The sequence below is a fragment of the Rosa chinensis genome, chromosome 2 (assembly GCF_002994745.2).
Source record: "Rosa chinensis cultivar Old Blush chromosome 2, RchiOBHm-V2, whole genome shotgun sequence".
NCBI classification, from domain to species: Eukaryota; Viridiplantae; Streptophyta; class Magnoliopsida; order Rosales; family Rosaceae; genus Rosa; species Rosa chinensis.
The window spans coordinates 58997257-59009718 of NC_037089.1; the positions used below are offsets into that span (position 1 = coordinate 58997257).

The 12462-nt window shown below is 38.2% G+C and overlaps 1 long non-coding RNA gene across 4 annotated transcripts; it reads left to right on the forward strand.

Annotated features, from left to right (window-relative positions):
• The first annotated feature begins 2723 nt into the window (after positions 1-2723).
• LOC112189288 lies at positions 2724-5353 on the forward strand. Of its 4 annotated transcripts, none has more exons than XR_002931814.2 (7): positions 2724-2833; positions 2907-3185; positions 3563-3693; positions 4105-4203; positions 4713-4777; positions 4910-5028; positions 5141-5353. It is a non-coding gene; the product is annotated as an uncharacterized LOC112189288 (long non-coding RNA). The 4 variants fall into 4 exon arrangements; XR_005807397.1 differs by adding an exon at positions 4312-4338 and having other exon boundaries at positions 2747-3185; XR_002931815.2 differs by having other exon boundaries at positions 2756-2833; positions 2896-3185.
• Positions 5354-12462: the final 7109 nt, after the last annotated feature.

The window sequence follows — 12462 nt, forward strand, 5'->3', positions numbered from 1 at the left end:
CAATATCAATAGAGCCAGGTCAACCAGGCTTGTATCATCTTTAAACCAGTGAGGACATAATAGAACGCACGCTGACGACGCACTAGAGTGATCGGACCCCTTGGCCTACCATACCCCTTCTTCTCCCTAGCATCCATCTTGACCCGCACCTCCACCGGGACCAACTCAAGGCCATGGCGGCTCCTCTTCGGAGTCGGAGTGTCTTCAGTTTCCTCTTCCCGGCCTCGGTAATTGGAGCACCACAGAACTTCTCACTACACCCATTAGGGATGGGTATGACTCTCATAACCCAAAGACCCATGGCCCACACGCAGCCCATTGCCTGAAGGCCCAGCATCACCTATTTTGAAGCTAGGTTCTCCCGCCAAGAACCACAGCGGGAACCTGTTAATAATATGGCAGTTTGTATGTCAACTAATCAATCCAGCAATTATACACTACAACAAAATTGGTATTTTACGACACACATATTTTACGGCGCAAATTTGTCCTGTGTCGTAAAAGACTGTCATTTATGAGAATATGTTTATTCAGGTCATTCACGGCGTGCATTTTATGTATGTCGTAAATTTAGTTATCTATTAACGGCGTGCATAAATATGTATGCCGTAGATGAGTTATTTTACTAGTTTTTTACGATTTACTTTTGGGAACTTTTATTCATACCTCCAAAATTGGTATTTGGATCTCTCTCCAAAAAAAAATATTAAATTTTGGGAGCTGCAATTCTAAATCTTCAAAAACTGAATGAGGCTTAACTATTGATTTTTGAAAGTATAAATAGAATCTAAAAAAAAAAAAGGTTTTTCTTGATTTTATTGGACGATGGGCATTATAGGAAAATTAGAGAGGTGTAGATAACAAATTGGTTATTTGTAAAAGTAAGTTGGAGGTCCAAATGCCAAATTTGGAGGTATGAATAGAAAGCTTTCTTTACTTTTTTAGAGAAACTCCAACAACTTCCCTATCATTTATGTATTATAGGGAAGCAAAAGTCAAAGTTTTAACATTTTTTTCTTCTCCAACTCCAACAGATTCTTTATTTTACAGCAATCTCTAAAATCTCCATAATTCTTCCTTAAATTTTAGAGATTGCTGTAAATTTAAGGAATTTGGTTTTTTCTTTCCTCATTATCTCTAAAATAAGGATAGTTATATGGAATCTATTGAAACAAAAGAGACTAATTTTTCCCAAAAATAGAGAAAAATCAAAATATGAGGAATATGTTTGTTTGGCTCCAGTTTTGTTGCAGCTAGTCAACAGTCTCTTTTCTGCGCGGGCGTGCCAGCACCGTTCGGGTGCGGTCGTCGGGGGTGTCCCTTGACCTGACTTCTGTCGAGCTATTGTGGACGAGGAGAGCACCAACCTCGTCGTGGGATTCTTTGTGCCTCGTGGTGAGGACTTTTGCTGAGCTTCTTCTTGTTCACACAATCGATACTCAATATTGCAGATTGAGCAGAGCGAAATCACCGGGAAGTATTGAGATCTTCCTAAAGCGTGACTTTAGCTTGGCTGGGTTGCTAGGGCGTTACTCTTGCTTGGCTGGTTCCGTAACCGTTGTTGTCGCGGCACTACCGTCAGCTCCCGAGGAGACTAAGACCGAAGTACGTTGACAGAGGGTTTGGTGGCACTGAAAGTCTGCTTCTGAGAAGACTAGGACTAGGAGTGTGATCACCGCTAAGAGAAAGAGAAGGAGAGGAGTTGCTCTTAGAGAGGTTGCTCTAGAGAGAACTTAGATCATCTTAGAGATGTTTTGATGTTGTGAATGTCTATCTTAGAATGAGAGGAGAAGGTGTTTATATAGGGAAGAAAAAGAAGAGTGAAATGATGAGTGGAAGACAAATAATGAAAGTGGAGTATGAAAGTGATTTGTAAAATATGGAAAAGATAGAGAAACGATGAAATGATGAAATGAAAGCAAAACATGAAGGTGCAGAAACATGGAAGTGATGATGATCTATTAAAGAGATTGTAGAAGAAAAATACATCCAAGGAAAAAGAGAAAAGCATCTAGCTTTCTTCATGTGGGTAGGAAACATGAACATGTGAATATTGAGCTGGTTTTAGGTCAGTTTCTGCCCCTTTATTCCTTCAATTATTTCTCCAACAAGACTTCAGTATAAGCCTTCGACTTCTTCATATGAAATTATCCACCATGAGTGTAGATTACTGTGGTAAAATTTCAGAATTTATTTCCATGTGGTTGGGCCGGAAATGCTGCTGGACCTCTTACAGGTCCAGTTTTGCTTCTGTAGAAAATTGGGCTGATTGTTTGAAGGCTTTCCACTTAAAACTAACTCTGGCACTCTTCATAAGAAATTATCATTAGGATGGTTAGTATTAATCTGGAAAGTTTCAGCTCATTTCGATTTCATTTGGTTAGTCTGCCGCCCCTCCTTCCTTGTTTAGCTCGGTTTCTCCTAGCCGAAGTAGGAAAATGTGCTAAAGTTGACTTTTCATGCTTCCATAGTAGACTTTATTTAGCCTCTAAATATATATTTCGAGTTTGTCGACAATATATAGCTTGAGCCACTGACATTGACTCAATTTCTCCAAAACGTGCCTTGTCAGGCCAAAATGTTCATTTTGAGTCCAATTTCATTTTGAGTCCAAACAATGTTGGAGCTCCTCTTAGCATGCTGTAAATAAGTTAGAAAATATTAATTTTTTTTTAATGAAGTATATTAATTTTTTTTATTGAGAAAAGAAAAAAGAAAAAAAGAGAGGATAAATGGAAGAAGACCGAGCTCATGTCGTAAAAGTTCTTGGAATCCCTTCGCTCACTTCGTCTCAGAACCTACTCTACTTTCACTTCCGGCTCTCGATTTTCAGGTCAGTTACTCAATTCTCTCTTTGAATTTTTCGGATCTGAATTTTGAAATTGCTCGTTATAGCTCGTTTACAGGTCGAGGAAGGTCTCGCTGACCTTGTCACCGGTGAAGGAAAGGACGGGGATGGTGGCGGTTAGGGTTAGGGGTCGGTTGTCGCCGCCGAGGCTGAATCCAAGCCAGCTTCTGATTCCGGGAAGCCGTTCAGCGTCGTCGTGGAGTTTAATAACTGGCGGAAGCAGCCTCATTTGGCTGAGGCCGTGGCGGCGATTCGGGCCTTGGCGTCTGTTATAAGTTCCAGCGAGGCCCTGATGGAGCTCGAAATTGAGCTCAAGAAGGCTTCTGATTCCCTAAAGGTGACTCAATTTCTCAGCCCTAATCTGTGTTCTGATTCTTTGATTGGCAAGTAAAGTAGTTCATGTGCTAGTTCAATTTGGGAAAAGTTATTTTAGCTTGGAAATCAATGTGTAATTGAAATTTGTGGGTTCATGAATCCTCTACTGAAATTAAAATTTATCCGTGTAATTGAAATTCTCTTTTTTGGGTTTTGGCTAGGCTAAAGTTTTCGTATTCATTATTCCCTGTGAATTCTGTTGTGCATTTCTCTGGAAAGTGAAATAGTAAGCGTACGAGGATTTAATTGGTGAGAGTATAAATTTGGAACAGGAATGGAAATTAGCTGCACTGAATGAGAATTGAAGTTTAGTTTACAACTGGGTATATGGTTTTGCAGGTTTGAGACATGTCGTCTGATTTCAAGTTAGAGGGAGTTAAAGGCCATGAAATTAAGGACCCAGAAGTTTGTTCTCCAAATGGAATACATAATATTCTTGCAGAGCGAAGAACTATGACTCTCAGTGACAGGTAAAGTCATCATTAGCTATTGGTTTTTATTTTTACAAGTTTCAGCAAAATAGGGATTTCTTTTGTCATCTAGTTCAACTAAAAAAATTGGCCATTGTGAATTCCTCAATTACATCAAATTTTCATTTGTAAGCCATATTCCTCAAGATATTCTAACGTACATGTAAGGCTTACTGTATTGTGGTTCAACTTTTTTCTTTCAGTTGAAATACGTAAATATTGCAATGGTGACCATTCTGAAGAATGTGACAAATATTTTAACAGCACTGGGAGAATTATTTACTTTACTTACCATTTCACAGAAAACTGCAAGCACACTTAAGATCAGATACATTCTTCCATACAGATGAAATGTATATACTTGTATATTCTTAGTGGAGTTCTGATCTCTTTTTTCTTCATGTATTGCAGATTATCCCTGCTATCAGCAGTGGCATTACAGATATCTCCTTTGACACTGTAGGCTATACTTGGCAATTTTCAAATTGCATACTAACAGCAAGCTACTCGGTAAGCAGTAATTGTTAAGTCCTGGAGATCAGTTTAGTTTTAGTTTGGTTTGGAGTTCTGTAAGCATGAGACTTTTCTCGTTGTGATAGTTCACTCTTGCTTTTACAGATAATAACTTTTGGAAATGTTGAAAAGGTACATTTGTTGCTGGTAAATGCAAACTTAACGCTGAATTCGTGCTTTGTTGCAATAAAAAACTTGCATTTATTCGTACATTTATCACAATAATGCAAAAGTTTTTGTCACAATAATGCATTTATTCGTACAACCAAAACTTTTGGAAAATTTTCTGTGTCGCAAGTTTTTTTATCCAAGAATTCGTTGCAATTGCGTTTTTTATATTTCTTTCTTAACAAAAATCTTCCAAGTGTAGGTTTTGCCGCAGTCTAGTCTGACATCAAACTTTGAAACGTTTTCCCATTTCTTAGCTTATGTGTGTCAAAAGGTTTGTGCTTTGGAGAACGAATTCTGAAAATCGAAGTTTAATTAGGCTCTATTTGATTTCCCAGATTGATATTGGTGAAGGGAGTGGAGAATTCAAATGCCTGCCAGGTCCTGCACTGTATTTGTGAAGGTAAATGAAATTTCTCCTTTTGTTTCATTTTTCTTTTTTGGCCTGAAGTTGAGTTGGGTTTATTCTTATGACTTTGGGTTTTAACTAAATTTTAGATCTGAGCTATTTTGGTTTGGTGATTTTGTATTTCAGAGGATCATAGGCATCCCTGGACTCCCGTCTTTGGTTCAGGGGCTTGAGGTTGGATCTCAATTTTGCATGCCCCTGTCTTGGTGCCCCAGATTCGGAACACAGTCACATAGGAAAACAAGGTAGACTATTGATTCTATTTGTCCCTTTTCTGATCTTCTAATATTGTGTGTAGGAGAAATTTGATAAACTGCTGCCAACTTCACTAATGCTTGTCATTCCTTGTCTTTGTAGGCTCTATGATGTACGACTTCTTTATGGGAAATGGTTGGCATGTGGCATCATATCAGCCCATAATCAGCCCCTTCAAGTAATCATGTAATAAATCTGAAGACAATTCTAATCTAGCTAGCATGTTCTATATTTGAAAAACGGTTAATTATACTAGGATTTTGTAATATGAAGTTATTTAATTGATATAATTTATTACATAAATGCTTTTGTTTACTATGCTTGAATGAAAGAGTTTAATTGAAAGTATTGTCTATTAGAAGTGTGAATGAGGATATCTTTTATGGCGCGCAAAATGGTCTTTTACGGCACACAAAATCAAAGTTGTAAAACATCCTTTACGGCACGCAAAAGAGTATTTTACGACATACAAAATGGTTTTTTACGACACACAAGAAATGTTTTTACGGGGCATATTTTGTCACAAGAGAAATTTATTTTATTACGATATGGTCTTTTACGACACGTTTTTTATGTCGTAAAGTTGTCTTTTACGACCAACATTATGTGTAGTAATATACCAGTTTTATTGTAGTGATAGTATAACTTTTTTTTTTTTTTTGATAATTAATCTGTGCCTTGGCATTACTCTTTTGACGAAATAAATTCTGATGTATTCATGTTATCAGTTGAGGTTGGCACAATGAAACACTTGAGAGAACGTACAGAAGCATCACTAGTGGTCTTGAAGCATCAGAATCACTAGTTCTTGAACTTGCAAATTTGCAATACTATGAGAACATTGAGTGATATATATTAAGTTTGAGATCCTATTTATATTTAAGCAGATCTGAAACCCTAGTTTCTCTTTGCTTGAGTTCCTATCATAGATCTTGTCGTCAACACCTAAACCTTGCTTCAGCCATGTCTGACCCAATTTTTAGCCTCGCTGCAACATTTACTCTTTCTAAGGAGGCATAAGTTGATTATTTCGGCCTCACTACAGAAGCAGCGATTCAAGACAGCCACTACTATATGGTAGGGCGTCTGTTGATGCGCCACCCTAATATTGTAGGATTCATGGGTACGATCCCAACCGTGTAGAGGATGCGCACAAATATTTGTTAGGGCTGTGTGAGATCGCTTCGTCTCCCAGTTTGGCAGGGAAGAAGATCAGAATGTGTTACTTCACAGGCTCATCACAGGGAACCATGATTTTACCAGAATGCGATGTTAGTGTTGGTGGAGTATGACGGGGTGTCCGACCGTGGAGTGTGGACTCCATTCCTCTTCATTGGACTCCATTCCTCTTCGTTCTATTGAGATGTGGATCACCGTGAAGGGCTTGCCTCCTACTTTGTGCAATCCTTTCTATGATTGGTTCTTCGATTGGAAGTAGGGATGGCATTAAAACCCACGGGTGCGGATACCCGCGGGTAATTATTCCTTTCGGGTATTTGTTAATAGGTAATACCCATAGTTTATGGGTATGGGTATGGGTAATTACAAAATGCCCGTATAAAAATGGGTGGGGTATGGGTATACCCGTGGGTATCCAAATTTTACCCAAATACCCATATAAAATTGTAGACCACACCCAAATATTTTTTTTTAATTGAGAACTATTATTTTTCAACCAACATATGAGACATTTTTATAATTTTCTTATTCTAAAAAAAAAAAAAACAGAAAACCTATAAGGGGTGTTGCGATGACTTTGTGTGGTCTCGGATGAAGATCTGACCGTTGGATCATCGTATAATTGTGAAAAGTTGGTTTAAAAGGCGATCTATCAGGATCCGACCGTTGGATCATCGTATAATTTTGAGAGGATAATCCTAAGGGCGATCCGTGAGGATCTGACCGTTGGATCATGGTATAATTGTGAAAAGATGATTCAAAAGGTGATCCGTGAGGATCCGACCGTTGGATCTTCATATAATTTTGGGAGGATGATCATAAGGACGATCCGTGAAAATCCGACCGTTCGATCATCGTATAATTGTGAAAAGACAATTCCAAAAGGCGATCCGTGAGAATCCGACCTTTGGATCATCGTTTAATTGTGAAAAGACGATTAAAAGGCGATCCGTGAGAATCCGACCGTTGGATCATCGTATAATTGTGAAAAGAGGATTAAAAAGGCGATCCGTGAGAATCCGACCGTTGGATCATCGAATAATTATGAAAAGACGATTCCAAAAGGCGATCCGTGAGAATCCGACCGTTGGATCATCATATAATTGTGAAAATACGATTCAAAAGGCGATCCATGAGGGTGGTTCATTTACAATCCGAATTTTATTATTTTACATTTAATCGTGACATTCTAGCTATTCTTGTATCTACTGTTGCCTCAGAGTCGACATTTAGTACTGGTGGACGGATTGTGAGCCCGCATAGGAACCGACTTCACTCAAACACAGTGGAGGCTTTAATGTGTGCTCGTGATTGGATGTGGAGTGAGATAAGAGATACTCCTAGCACATTAGAGGATGATGTTGATGTTGATGAGGAGTCTTGCCATGATATTGATGATGATCTTACTCTACTTTAGAGGATGCAGGGCGACATTGGTACACTTAGAGGAAGAGCACACTCTTCACCTTTATTTTAGTATATAGGATTTAGATGTTAGAATTCTCATTTTGTAATTTTTTCTTCTAATCATTGAAGTTATATTTAGAAGATACTTATTCATTTTCATTATCTGAGTTGGTGTTGAAAACTAAATTTAATTTAATTTACTAACTCAACACTAAAGTAGAAATATTCAGATAAAAAAAAAAACAATAATGTAGTGGTAGATGTTTGTAGCAAGTATAAAGAAAAAAAATTATAAATAAATAAAAAAAATTGCCCATATTGAAAACGGGTGAATGTTTGTAGTGGTAGAAAATTAGAAATATTAAGATTAAAGAAAAACAATAAAGTAGTAATAAGTATTGGTAAAAAAAAAAAAATTGTAGCAAGTATTTAAAAAAAATAAAAATAAAAACTGCCCATATTAAAAATGGGTAAATGGGTGGGTATGAGTTTTACCCATTTAGAAATGGGTGGGTAAATACCCACACCCGCTAATTATTTGATGGGTATTACCTATGGGTCATCATGGGCCGGGCTAGGGCGGCCCTACCCTAAATTTTAGGGCTTAGGGTAGGGTCGGGCCGGGCCTAGTCAAAGTCAACAAAATTTAGGGCTGGGTAGGGTCGGGCCAGGGCTTAAATATGCTAACCCTTACCCGCCCGAAAAGCCCGATCCGTTAGGGCCGAAAGGGCCGGGTCGGGCCGGCCCTCAAATAGGGCCAAATAGGGCCGAAATGGGCCAAAAAAGGGCCTTATTTTGTTTAACAAAAAAAAACATTATTTTTTTCTTCTCAAAATATGGCTTAATGGTATATATTGGTAATAAAAGACTCATTGTTTTTTATTTAACATATTTAATACACACACACACACTTGTAACTTATAACATTTATTAATATTAGTTAAGGTGGTTATATTCAATTAACTATCTATATAAATCTCTCAATATTAATTGTTGTGTAACAAAGAAAATAGAAATTAAAGAAAACAAAACTTATGAAATCAATTACAAAGAAATAAATAAATTGCATACTATAGAAAAAGAGAAACATAATTAAAAAATAAAAAAATTTAGGGCTTATTCGGGCGGGCCAAAAATTTCGAAATGGAAATTGATCAATCTGACAATGGTCATATGCATATACAACAGTAGTAGGTATTATGTAAAAAAATTATGTCGATCTGCATTAAATAAGGCACCAAACGGAGCGGTCAACACTTTGTATAAGCAAACTTCCGTAAGGGGAGCGGCACCTTTTGCGGACAAACATCCCCGTATTTTGACAGCAGGTGATAGACCCCCTCCCCATGAGAGTGTGGGAGCTGATAGATCAAAAAAAAAATTGCAAATTCTTGGTTATGAGCATATTTGTGTTAGGTTTTATTTAGGGTATGGAGTTGACCGGGTCGATAGAGACCCAACCGAAGGTGGAAGTCACTAAAATATTTACCGCTACCATATATTCATATACGGACGACATCCAACGGTGCATTTTAAAAAATTCCATTTCGTCCCCCATTTTGTTCATGGAGGATAACAAGCCTAATAAACGAGTTATACTACATTAATAGGCATATAAGGATTATATGTGATCCAAAAATTCTGAAATGGAAATCGACCAATCTGAAAATTCTCATATGTTTATACAACATTGATAGGTATTGTGTAAAAAAATTAGGCCGATCTACCATGAATAAGGCGCCCAATGTAGCGGTCAACGCTTTGCACAAGCAAACTTCCCTAAGGGGAGCGGCACCATGCGCGGATAAATGTTGCGGAATTTTGACATCCATAAGTAGACCCCCTAGCCATGAGAGTGTGGGAGCTGAAAGATCGAAAAAAGTGAATTTCCAAGGACCGGTTAAGAGCATATTTGTTTTATGTTCTATTTAGGGTATTGAGTTGACCGGGTAGATCGAGGTCCAACCGAATGCGGGAATTGTTGAAATTTCTACCACTAACATATATTCATATGCAAACAACATCCAACGGTTCATTTTAAAAAATTCCATTTCGTCCCCTATTTTGCTCATGGAGGGTAACAAGCCTAATAAACTAGTTATACTACATTACAAGACATATAAGGATTATGTGCAATCCAAAAATTTTGAAATGAAAATCGATCAATCGGAAAATTCTTATATGTTTATACAATAGTGATAGGTATTGTGTAAAGAAATTAGGCTGATCCGCCGTGAATAAGGCACCTAACGGAGCGGTCAACGCTTTGCACAAGCAAACTTCCCTAAGGGGAGCGGCACCATGCGCGGACAAATGTTGCGGAATTTTGACATCCATAAGTAGACCCCCTACCCATGAGAGTGTGGGAGCTGAAAGATCGAAAAAACAGAATTGCCAAGGACCGGTTAAGAGAATATTTGTTTTATGTTCTATTTAGGGTATTGAGTTGACCGGGTAGATCGAGGTCCAAACGAAGGCGGAAATTGTTGAAATTTCTACCACTAACATATATTCATATGAAAATAACATCCAGCGGTGCATTTTAAAAAATTCCATTTCGTCCCCCATTTTGCTCATTAAGAAGTTAACATTACATTGGTAAAATGGTTTCAACTCGACCAATTGATTATTTTTAGTTATGTTGATTACTTGATTTATTTCAAAATTGGTATTACATGAATATATTGTCCAATTTGAAATAATAGCTTTGTAATTATTACAGTTAATTAGTTAACAGTAATTATTGGTAAATATTAAAATACCCATAAGATTATATTAAAACGGCGGCGTTTTTGCCGAATTAACGGTTAATTCTTAAAAAAAATTTATTTTTTTCTTCTCAAAATATGGCTCAATTTAAAAGACTCATTTCCTAATATGGAAGATTGAAATAATTTTCTACACTTCCATAGTTTTATACATATAACACATGTAATAGAAAATAACAAAAATAAAATATAAATTTTAGGGCCGGGTTAGGGCCGGGCCGGGCCTAGCCCTTAAGGGCTCAATCGGGCCGGGCCGTAGGGTAGGGCCGGGCTTTATTTGTGTGACCCATACCCTACCCTAAATAAAAAAGGGTCGGGCCGGCCCGCCCTAATGGAAGGGCCGGGCCGGGCTTCGGCCCTACGGGCCGGGCGGGCTTAGGGCCCAAGGGCCATATGATGAGGCCTAGTATTACCCATTGGATATTAACCGCGAATTATTATTGGGTGGGTAATACCCAATGGGTACAAATTCCATCCCATTTGGAAGGGTAATCAGGTTGGATCATATGGCTCTGAATCGAAAGGAGGAAGAACAAAGGATTCGATTGGAGATGGACACAAGGCGGCGTTTCAGATTCTTTCGCCATTTTTCCTTCTCGGCGAATGTGGAGGTGGACGTGAATATCGTGTATGGGTTTATGAGTAGAATTTGGGTGTTCTGAGCATGCAGTGGAAGACTGTGATATGTTCTTTGTGAAGGAGAAGGTGGCATTGCAAGTGACGCCTCCAGTGGTAGCAATGGCTGACCTAAATCTGGTGACTACTAGAGAGTCTACGGTTTCAGCCCATTCTGGTATTTTGGGGGCTGAGGTGGCTAGTACTGCAGCAAAACACTGTGGCCAAGTCCTCTTCTTCTCTGCTCATCTTAATTCGGACTTTTAGGCTGCTAGTTTACTGAAAAAGATCTCCAGACCGGTTCCACTGGTGTTACCTGCCAAGAATAGCTTCATGATGACTAGTGATCTTGAAGAAAGAATGTTGTAGGCTTGTCAGCAGAGTGGTATTGCGGTGTTGCTGATGGAGGGGCAGCAGCTAGATTTGAGTAGTCAGAAGAGATATGCTAAGGTTGCTTCGGCTCATGCTGGGAGGAAGCTGCTTGCGTTGCTAGTGCCTGCTCTTCCTGAGGCCTCTAACTTGAACTTGGATTTACCTCAGGAGCATGGGAGGGTTTTAGTTTCTCCTCAGAAAAAGAAGAAACCTAGGAGACCTAAGGGTTTCAAAACAAGACTAAGGTAAAAGCTCTTTTTACTCGCATAGGTGCTCGACCTAAACTTAAGGGTAGGAAAAGATTTCTGAAATTGCTTGAGGAGGAGGAGGAGTTCCCTTTAAATGAATCTTCCTTAACCCAATGGAACAAGTGATTGAGCCAGTTGTGGTGAAAACTTTTCCCTTTGAGGATATGAAAGCTTCAGAGGCACTAGCTCCAAAGTTGGTTGAGGATTGGCTGAGAATCAATTTTAAATGGAGTTTGGTTCTAGTTGGGGGGGGGGGGGGGGTGTATATAGGAGAAAAAGTGTGGATGTCTATTTCTGAATAAGGGGGGTAGCTAGGACTTTGATTTCCGTATCCAATTTTTGGACCTCCGTTCAAATTGGGCGTTAAATCTGTTATGTGGGCCCCACTTAGGGGGTAAAATAGTAATTTTGAGCTCCAAATTATATAATAAAAAAATTCTGTTTTTTCCTTCTTTTTTTTTTTTAGTTTCTTCGCTTATTTTTTTGGATTAATTTCAGTTTACCCCCCTTGAGGTTTGAGGGTGTCATCATTTTACTCCTCAAACTCTCAATTTCACTTTTTTACCCCCTGAACTTTCCAATTTCAATCAGCTGTGTCCAATTTCTCTAATTTTGTCCAAATTGGACGTTAACTCTGACATTTGAGGACTAAAATGGTCATTTCAAGATTAAAAAAATAATAATAATAATAAAATGTTTTTTTTTCTTTCTGGTTTGTTTGTTTGTTTGTTTTTTTTTTTTTTTTTAATTTTGTCTTCAACCTATACACCACAAGTTATAGTAGGTTTATAAAAATAAAAAAAAATACTCTAGGTGGTTGAAAGTCGCTCACTGG